The sequence below is a fragment of the Oryctolagus cuniculus genome, chromosome 10, assembly GCF_964237555.1.
Source record: "Oryctolagus cuniculus chromosome 10, mOryCun1.1, whole genome shotgun sequence".
NCBI lineage: Eukaryota > Metazoa > Chordata > Mammalia > Lagomorpha > Leporidae > Oryctolagus > Oryctolagus cuniculus.
The window spans coordinates 18712161-18721006 of NC_091441.1; the positions used below are offsets into that span (position 1 = coordinate 18712161).

Here is an 8846-nt window from a genome sequence, read left to right on the forward strand (position 1 = left end):
GGCATCATTAAGAGAGTGGTTCAACCAAGTAGAGTGTGGTTACCAAGCAGTCACTTGATAAACGGTGGTAGTTCCGAGAGAGGGGGGAGTGACCTCCCATTCTCGCAAGGCCCTGGTAACAGTGTGCTTCTCCAAAGGAGACTGGGGCTTGACATTGCCTCCTGCGCAGTGCTGTGTGGGGTGGACTCTTCCACCAGATGACCAGGGCTGCCCTAGGCTGTGTCCCTGGGGACGGGAAGGTGGGGCAAGGTAGTGGCCCTCCTCAGGGAATGGACTGGAATAGCAACCTTCTGCACTACACCTGTCTCTGGCTGGTGACCATCCACCATGGTTTTGTGTCTGGGCGGGGGGGGGGGGGGTCTGTTTTGGCTGAGAATGTGCATTGCATGACCTTGAGGCTGTGAAGAGAGAGACCCTATCTGCGTCTGTTGAGTGTCCTGAACCAGCAGACCACTGTGCTAATCCTCTGAGAAGTTCTTCCTGTGAAAAGGCGAGGGAGAGGCAATCTGACCTCATCCTCATCCCACAGTGCTTCAGACAAAACTGCCTTTTGGGCCCCTCCCAAGCAGTGGCACTGACCTGCTGACAGCAGCCGTGGTGGGGGCAGCAGGCAGGCTGGTGCAGCTGGGTCTGGGACAGCCAAAGAGTTTTGATTAGGACGACCAGAACAGTGGTTGAACCCCCAGTTCCTTTCCCAGACACAAAGCCGGGAGCTAGCAGCTGGGCGCCGGCAGGTGCTCATATGGGATGCTGGTGTCACAAGTGAAGACGTAAACCTCTCTGCCAAGATGCCATCCCAAAACGCCATTGACGACTCTTCTGCATCTACCCAAAAATAGGTCACCTCTTCTGTTTCTTGTTTGATTTTTTTACAGACAGCAGAAGTGATAGTTGCATCAGAACTGTGGTCTGGTTCCTGATTCTGTACTCTCACTGATCCTCCCACCTAGACTAAGCTCGGTGAGGTGAAGGTCATGTCCACTGCCTCCTCCTCTTCCTCCTGCATGTGGCTGGCAGCAGATGCTCCAAGTCGACTGTGTTAAGTAAGCCCGAGGTAATCAGTGCAGGAGCCGGGAATTGTCTGATCACCCATTAGCATTAGTGGCAGCCAAACTGCTGCTGGCCTTCTTTCTGCTCTCCTCCTCCCTGGGCCAGTTCCTCCTGTAAAATAAAGACTTAGACTGCTTATTGCTCTCTACATTCCTAAGGACAGACAGGAAGTCCTTGCTAGTAATAACAGCATGGGCAGAGGGGAATAAATTAGAATATGTCCTGGGTTTCCAGGAGTGCTCTCTGTGGCCTCGTCTTTAGTTGTTTGGTGCTGGTTGTCATAAAGTCTGGGACAGCAGGGGCTGCCTTCCTAACTGCACGCACACACAAACACACACACACACATGCACAGACATGCACGCACACACAAACACACACACACACATGCACAGACATGCATGTACACACAAGCACGCGCACACAGACACGCACCCCTCCTCTCTAATCTGAGTCCTCCAGGACTCTAGCCAAGGCCCAGGGATCTGCCCCGCTGATCCCAGCTCCAGATGAAGCCCAGGGGACATCTTGTCTCTTCTCAGGGTCCCACCCTTGTTGTTGTCCTGTGGCTTCCCTCCTGCTGCTGGCAGCAGGCCCTGAGGTGGCTTCTCTGTGGCCTGGGTCATGACTGGCGCTGACGATCTGTGTCCGGCTCGCTGGGCACTGCAGCCACGCTCACCCCTGGCAGTGGCCTGTGAATGACTTTGTCATGGTTTCCTGAGCCTCAGAACTAGCCTCCCAGCAGAGGTTTGTTATCAGAGGAGCTCATGGCCATAAACAGCTGCGGATGCAGTCTGCTGGGTCCCACTGCAGGGACTGACCCCCTTGCTTTTGCTGAGTGACAAGGGATCCAAGCAGTCCATGTGGGATCACCATTAAACCCTGAATGGCAGACATCAGGAAACTGATCTATAAGAAGGTTCACCAGTGGCCTGTGACTGGAAAAGATTGTACCCTCTGCCAAGGATTCTTTGTTTTGGTTAATTTTTATTTATTTTCTTCATCTGCAAGGTACCAGGACACACAGAGAGAAACAGAGACACAGAAAGATGTCTCATCTACTGATTCTCTCCCCAAATGTCCCTAGCAGCCAGACTGGGCCAGGCTGAAGCCAGGAGCCCAGAACCCAACTACCTGTGCCACCATCGGCTGCCTGCCAGGGTGCATGTGAGCAGGAAGCTGGAATCAGCAGAACTAGGACTCAACTTCAGGTGTCCTGATATGGGACCCAGCTGTCCCCAGTGACATTTTCACCACTGTGTCAGATGCCCCCAGCACCTCCCGGTGTTCTTCCAGAAAGGAAATTCCCACATACAGAACACATTTACCTTTAAAAACAGATTTATTTATATTTATTTGAAAGGCACAGTTACAGAGAGAGAGAAAGAGTTCCAGCTGCAGATTTATTCCCCAAATGGCCACAATGCCTGGAGGAAGGCAGGATCCAGAAGCTTCTTCTAGGTCTCCCACATGGGTGCAGGGACCCAGGGACTTGGGCCATCTTCTGCTCTTTCCCAGGCACTTTAGCAGGGAGCTGGTTTGGAAGTGGAGCAGCTGGGACTCGAACTGGTAACTAAATGTGATGCTGGTGTTGCAGGCGTCAGCTTTACCTGTCTCACCACAACACCGTCTCCCGTATTTACCTTTTTAAAAAAATTTCTCCCATGTTAACAAAATTCACAAACAGTGAAAACCTATGACAAGATTTAAATGTGCTTAAGACATTTTGTAAAGTAAGTGTATGAACAAATGAGTTGTTTAATATCACTTATGTGTGAATGAGCAGTACTGATTCCTTGGCCTTTGGGTGTGAGTACTTGGTACCCAGAGCCAGACACCTGCTACCCAGCATGACTGCCATTCTGTGTGGTCAGGTAGGGGAGCCTCAGCCATCCCTTTTGACTAGATCTGGAACTGCTCTCCTGGTCACTCTTGGGTTTACTTTGACACTTCAGAAGGCTTTCGCAGTGGGTGAGGGGAGACTCTGGCATCTGGGAGCAGAATGCGGTGGGAAGGAGTTGCCCTGGAGTTTCAAATTTAAAGTTAGTCCTCAGGGTGGTCATTTGATCTAGAGGTTAAGACAATGCTTGAACCCGGGTCCTGGTTCAAGTTCAGGCTCTAATTCCAATTCCAGCTTCCTGCTAATGCATACCCTTGGAGCTGCTGACAATGACTCAAGTAGTGGGGTCCCTGCCACACATATAGAGAGACAGATTCCAACCTCGTAAATTCAGTTCAGCCCAGAATCAGCTGTTTTGAGTGTTTGGTTTGGTGACACTTCTCTCTCTCTCTCTCTCTCTCTCTCTCTCTCTCGATCTTTCAAGTAAATAAGTTGAAATAACATTCTGCCTAATTTTCTTTAAATATTTATTTTATTTATTTGAAAAGCAGAGTTACAGAGAGAGAGAGAGAGAGAGAGAGAGAGAGAATAATGAGAGAAAGAGAACTTCCATCCACTGGTTTGCTCCCCTCAAAATGGCTGCAGCATTGGTATGGGCCAGGCTGAAGCCAGGAGCCAGGAGCTTCCTCTAGGTCTGCTACATGTGTGCAGGGGCCCAAGCACTTGGACCATATTCTGCTGTTTTCCCAGGCAAATTGCAAGGGGCTAGATTGGAGGTAGAGATTCGGGTCTTGAACCAGCACCAACATGAGATGCTGGCATCATATACAACTGCTTTATCCACTTTCCCACAACACCAGCACAAATTCTACTTTCTTTAACATATGTAATACTAAATATGTACATTCTCCTCTCAAAATATTAATCCTAATGCTTCCTGTCTCTTAAACATTTTCCTACTTCTTCCACTCTTCTTGTGGTTGAAGAATATTACAGAGGAAATGCTATTAGGAAGAGCTTGAGAAGGGCCGGTGTTAGTTCCTCTTTAAAGGTTGGGTAGAATTCATCTGTGAAGCCATTGGGTCCAGGGGCTTTCTTTGGAGGACACTTTGATTTACTGATGGAATATCTTTACTTGACATTGGTCCGTGCATATTTCTAATTTCCTCATGATTAAGTCTGAGTAGGTTATGTTGATCCATCGTTTAAGTTGTCCTATTTGTTAGTGTACAACTATTGATGGTAGGTTCTTAGGACCTCTGTATTTCTGTGATTTCAATTGTGCTGTCTCCTCTTTCATTTCTGATTGTTTTAAAAGATACTATTTATTTGAAAGGCAGAATTACAGAGAGACAGGAGAGAGAGAGAGCGCGAGTGTGTGTGTGTGTGTGTGTGTGTGTGTGTGTGTGTGTATGTATGTAAGAGAGAGATAGATTTTCCATTTGCTGGGCCATTCTCCAAATAACCTCAATGACCAGAGCTAGGCCAGGCCAAAGCCAGAAGCCAGGCGGTTCATCTGGGTCTCTTGCAAGGACTTGGGCGTCTTCTGCTGCTTTCCCAGGTGTGATAATGGAGCTGGATCAATCACGGAGCAGAGGGAACTCAAACAGCACCAACATGGGATGCTGGCGCTGCAGACAGCAGATTAACCCACCGTGCTACCCCAACCAACATGACATGTTTTCCCTTTGGACTGCTAAAATGACACAGTAAGAGAAGAATTACTTTGTAAACCCTTAACCAACTTTATAAGATAAGAGTATTTATAGGACTTGCACTTGCATTATTTGTTACCTGTTGCTGATTCAGTCTTCCCTCGGCGCTAACCTGGGACAGTGTCATTCCACATAAACGGAATATAATGGCTGTGAGGATTTCTAATGGAATCAGGGACTGGCGTTGTGCCTCAGCATCCCATTTCAGAGGACCAGTTCCATATGGGCTTCTCAGTATCCAATCCACTTTCCTGCTAACAGCCTGGAAAAGCAGTAGAAGATGGTCCATGTGCGTGGGCCCCTGTACCAACGTGGGAGACCCAGATGGAGTTCAGGCCTCCTGGATTCGGCCTGGCCCAGCCCTGGCTGTTGTGGCCATTTGGAGAGTGAAACTTGGATGGAAACTCTCACTCTGCCTTTCCCGTTTCTCTGTGTCACTCTGCCTTTCCCGTTTCTCTGAGTCGCTCTGCCTTTCCCGTTTCTCTGAGTCGCTCTGCCTTTACAATAAATATGAAGTCTTTAGAAACAATTTCTAAGGGAATCATAGTCATTTTGGCCTTCAAGGATTAATGTGACACAACAATCATAGTAGCTAATAGCTTCCAAGCTAGGAAGCGGTCTTGGGGCCTCCTTTGTCTCTGGAAAATTTCCAGGGCTTTTCTTACTGTTTTCCATTTTTTCTTTGTGGAAGATGGGGGAACATAACTTTGGAACAAATTGCAAGTTTTATTCTGGTGTAGCATTAAAAAGAAATAGTCAACCACATTTACAGAAAAATATACTTTTGTGTTGTTTATAACTTTCAGAAATGGTTGCTAAAATGTATATAACCCATAATGTTTTTTAGAGAAAACAGAAGAGAGGCAGGTATGTGGTGCAGCGGCTTAGGCCTGGCCCAGCCCTGCCTTTTGTGGGCATTTGGAGAGTGAACCATGGATGGAAGGTCTGTGGGGATCCCACAGGAGTTCCAGAAGAGTTACAGAGCACCACTAACCCAAAAAGAAAGAGAAAAAGCAAAACCAAAATGGAGTCACTTAAGCTAAGCCCACTAAGCACCAGGACCTGCCCAGAGCATCTGTCTGAACAGACACAGGTGGTGAGGCCTGATAGGGCCTGGGGGACATTACATCATAAGAAGTAGCCAACTGGCTGGTGCTGTGGCTCAATAGGCTAATCCTCCACTTGCGGCACTGGCACACCAGGTTCTAGTCCCGATCGGGGCACCGGATTCTCTACCGGTTTCCCCTCTTTCAGGCCAGCTCTCTGCTGTGGCCCAGGAGTGCAGTGGAGGATGGCCTAGGTCCTTGGGCCCTGCACCCCATGGGAGACCAGGAGAAGCACCTGACTCCTGGCTCCGGATCAGTGCGGTACACCCGCCACAGCGGCCATTGGGGGGTGAACCAACAGCAAAGGAAGACCTTTCTCTCTGTCTCTCTCTCTCACTGTCCACTCTGCCTGTCCAAAAAAAAAAAAAGTAGCCAACCAGCTGGCTACTGCATTACTCCACCCTCACCACTGCACCACGATTGGCCACACCCAGAACACCCCTAACGCACCATTGGTCACACCCAGACACCCACATCTGTTGCTGACCCCCAAAACGATAAGTCTGTGATTGGTGATGCCCTAGAGCACCCTCACTGCCCACCAATTCCAGAGAGGATAAAAAGGCCAGCCTCACAGCTGCCTCATCCCCTGAGGAACATGACTCAGAGTGAAACTCTGCCCATGTCTCTACTGACAGAAGCTCTGCTCACCTTCGCAGTCGCTGCCGGAGCTGACATGGGAGCCCGACCGGACCTCTCATCAGTGACCTCTCCAACCCTCCACCTTCATCTTGGAACTTGGAGACTACTGCCCAGAGTGCCAGTCATCCCACGACTCCTGCCCATAAGTGACTGCTCTGAGATCCGTCTCTCCAAGTGGTAACAGAGATTTTGGACTCTGGACTTTGAACCTTGACTTTTCATGACCATGATAGGAACCTTGAGAATGGAGCACACATATTTCACCCTTAGCCATGAGTAAACGTTTAGATTGATTATTCTTTATGCTTTGTTTGTGTTATACTTATTACCATTGTTGGATATTGTTAGATTGTTTTACTCCTAGATGTGTGTTATGACCTGTGGGCTAATAACAGATTGTGTGGTATTGACCTTTAGATATGTGCATTGAATAAATACATTGAGTGGTATTTAGCAATAAATTATATTGAAAAGCCTATCTCGATTCTGTGTGATTTTTCTCCCCGTGCTCGACTGTTGCATTAGCCTTGTCGAGCTGTGTGACAAGTGGCGCTCACGACAAGATCTTTCTTCACTCTCCCTCTCTCTCTCTAAAGTAGATGAAAATAATATAAACATTAACAAACACAGTGAAGTTAAGTAAGTTTAGGATACTCTAACTCAATGTGTGATATTAGAATTTCTATTTCTTGGCATGAATACTGCAGTGCAGGTGGTTAAGCTTAGTTAAGCCTCATCCCCTCATCTGAGTGCCTGGTGGGGTCCCAGCGACTCTGTCCTTCCAGCTGAGCTGCCTGTAGTGCAACATAGAGGCGGCTGATGGTGGCATGTTCATTCACATTCCCTCTGATGCCATTTGAGATCCACTGTCTGTACTCTGCCAAAGGCTCTTTTCTCCAATAGCATGTTTGTGTTTAACTTTTGATTTTATACTGCCATCTCCCATACACTGGCTCACTCCTCAGATGCCTGCCATAGCTTAGCCTGGGCCAGGAGTCAGGATCTCCTTCTGAGTCTTCCATGCGGGTGGCAGGATCCCCATTCCTTGAGGCACCCCCTCTGCCTCCAGGCTGTGGGGTAGCAGAAAGCTGGAATCAGGAGTGGAGCCAGGACTCGGTCCCACACCTTCTGAGAGGGATGGGAGCATCACACACAGCAGCCCAACCATGGGCAAAAGCCCCATCCTCATTTTGCCATTTAGTTGTAATATTTTAGGTGTCCAGATTTCTCTCTCTTTCTTGCTTTAGCCTGGGTGCTACTGTATGAGGCGCTACTCCACCAAGCTTCTAAAAATATTCAGCATGGTCTCCTTTTAGTATCTGCCAATTTGGCAAGAGCACGAACAAGTCCCCCTCCTGTACTTCATATTGCTTCAGGTTCTCAGAAAACTGATCTTTTAAATATGCTTACCAACCGTGTTTATTTCTCCTCCTGGAAATTGTTTAGATTATTCTTGGTTTCCCTTTCTGCTGGATATTTGTGTGTGTGTGTGTGTGTGTGTGTATGTGTGATGACTCTGCAAGAGCTCTTTAGGTTTTCATAGACATCCACCTCAAGATTTGGAAAATAATGGGCCCTTTTGAGATTATGTATGGGAGAGCTAGAAAACGTTCATGAAAGTGCTGGCATTTGGCACAACTGTTAACGTGTCACTTGGGATGTGCACATCCCATATCCGAGTGCCTTGGACTGAATCCAGGCTCTGCTTCTAATTCTAGTTTTCTGCTAATGCCCAGCCTAGGAGACAGCAAAGGATGGCCCAAGTTCTTCTTGCTCCTGCCAGCCACATGGGAGGCTTGGATGGAGCTCAGGGCAGCTGGCTTCAGCATGGACAATTAGAGCCTGGAATTAGACATCAGCCTCGTACTAGAGACATTTAGAGAGTAAGCCAGCAGAAGGGAAATCTCTCTCTGTCTCTGCTTTTTAATAAATAAAAGAAAAACATTTGTGGAGATAAAATGTAAAGTCAGACTTATCTTGTTGAAATACATCTTGAGTTCTGTACATAAAAACAGATTTTCAAAAAGATCATAGAAAATGCATATAGTGAAACAACTGTGCATGGTGTTTTTTTTTGTTTGTTTGTTTTTTGTTTGTTTTGCTTTAAATCAACTTAGCCTTGCAGCCAATTATTCCTTGAACTTTGTGAAGTGCCCTCATTTGTTGCAAAACTTCTGAGGTGCACTTTCAGCTGTCCGTGGCAGCCTAGGGGTGATGTCTCAGATCAGGGATCAGGAGATCTGACCTTTGACCGGAGGTGAACAAGAGGGAGGAGGGCAGGGAGGCAGGGAGAGGGGAAGACTAAGGAAGCAGCCCCTGGAAGGGCAAAGCCTGCCAAAGCAGGACTCCCTCTGCTGCTAGTGTGCATCCGCTGTGGCCACAGGGGAAACTGAAAGGGAAACTACTAGAAGGCAGGGAGGCTTGAGGGAAACTCCCAGGTTGGGGGGAGGGGGCGGAGCCTGATTTACCCATGTGATGCACAAGTGAGAGCAGAGA

At 48.0% G+C, this 8846-nt stretch overlaps 1 long non-coding RNA gene across 1 annotated transcript; it reads left to right on the forward strand.

The window, feature by feature from the left end:
- Positions 1-875: 875 nt before the first annotated feature.
- On the forward strand, positions 876-6826 carry LOC127492282 (uncharacterized). Its single transcript, XR_007921435.2, has 2 exons — positions 876-1054; positions 6368-6826. It is a non-coding gene; the product is annotated as an uncharacterized lncRNA (long non-coding RNA).
- Positions 6827-8846: the final 2020 nt, after the last annotated feature.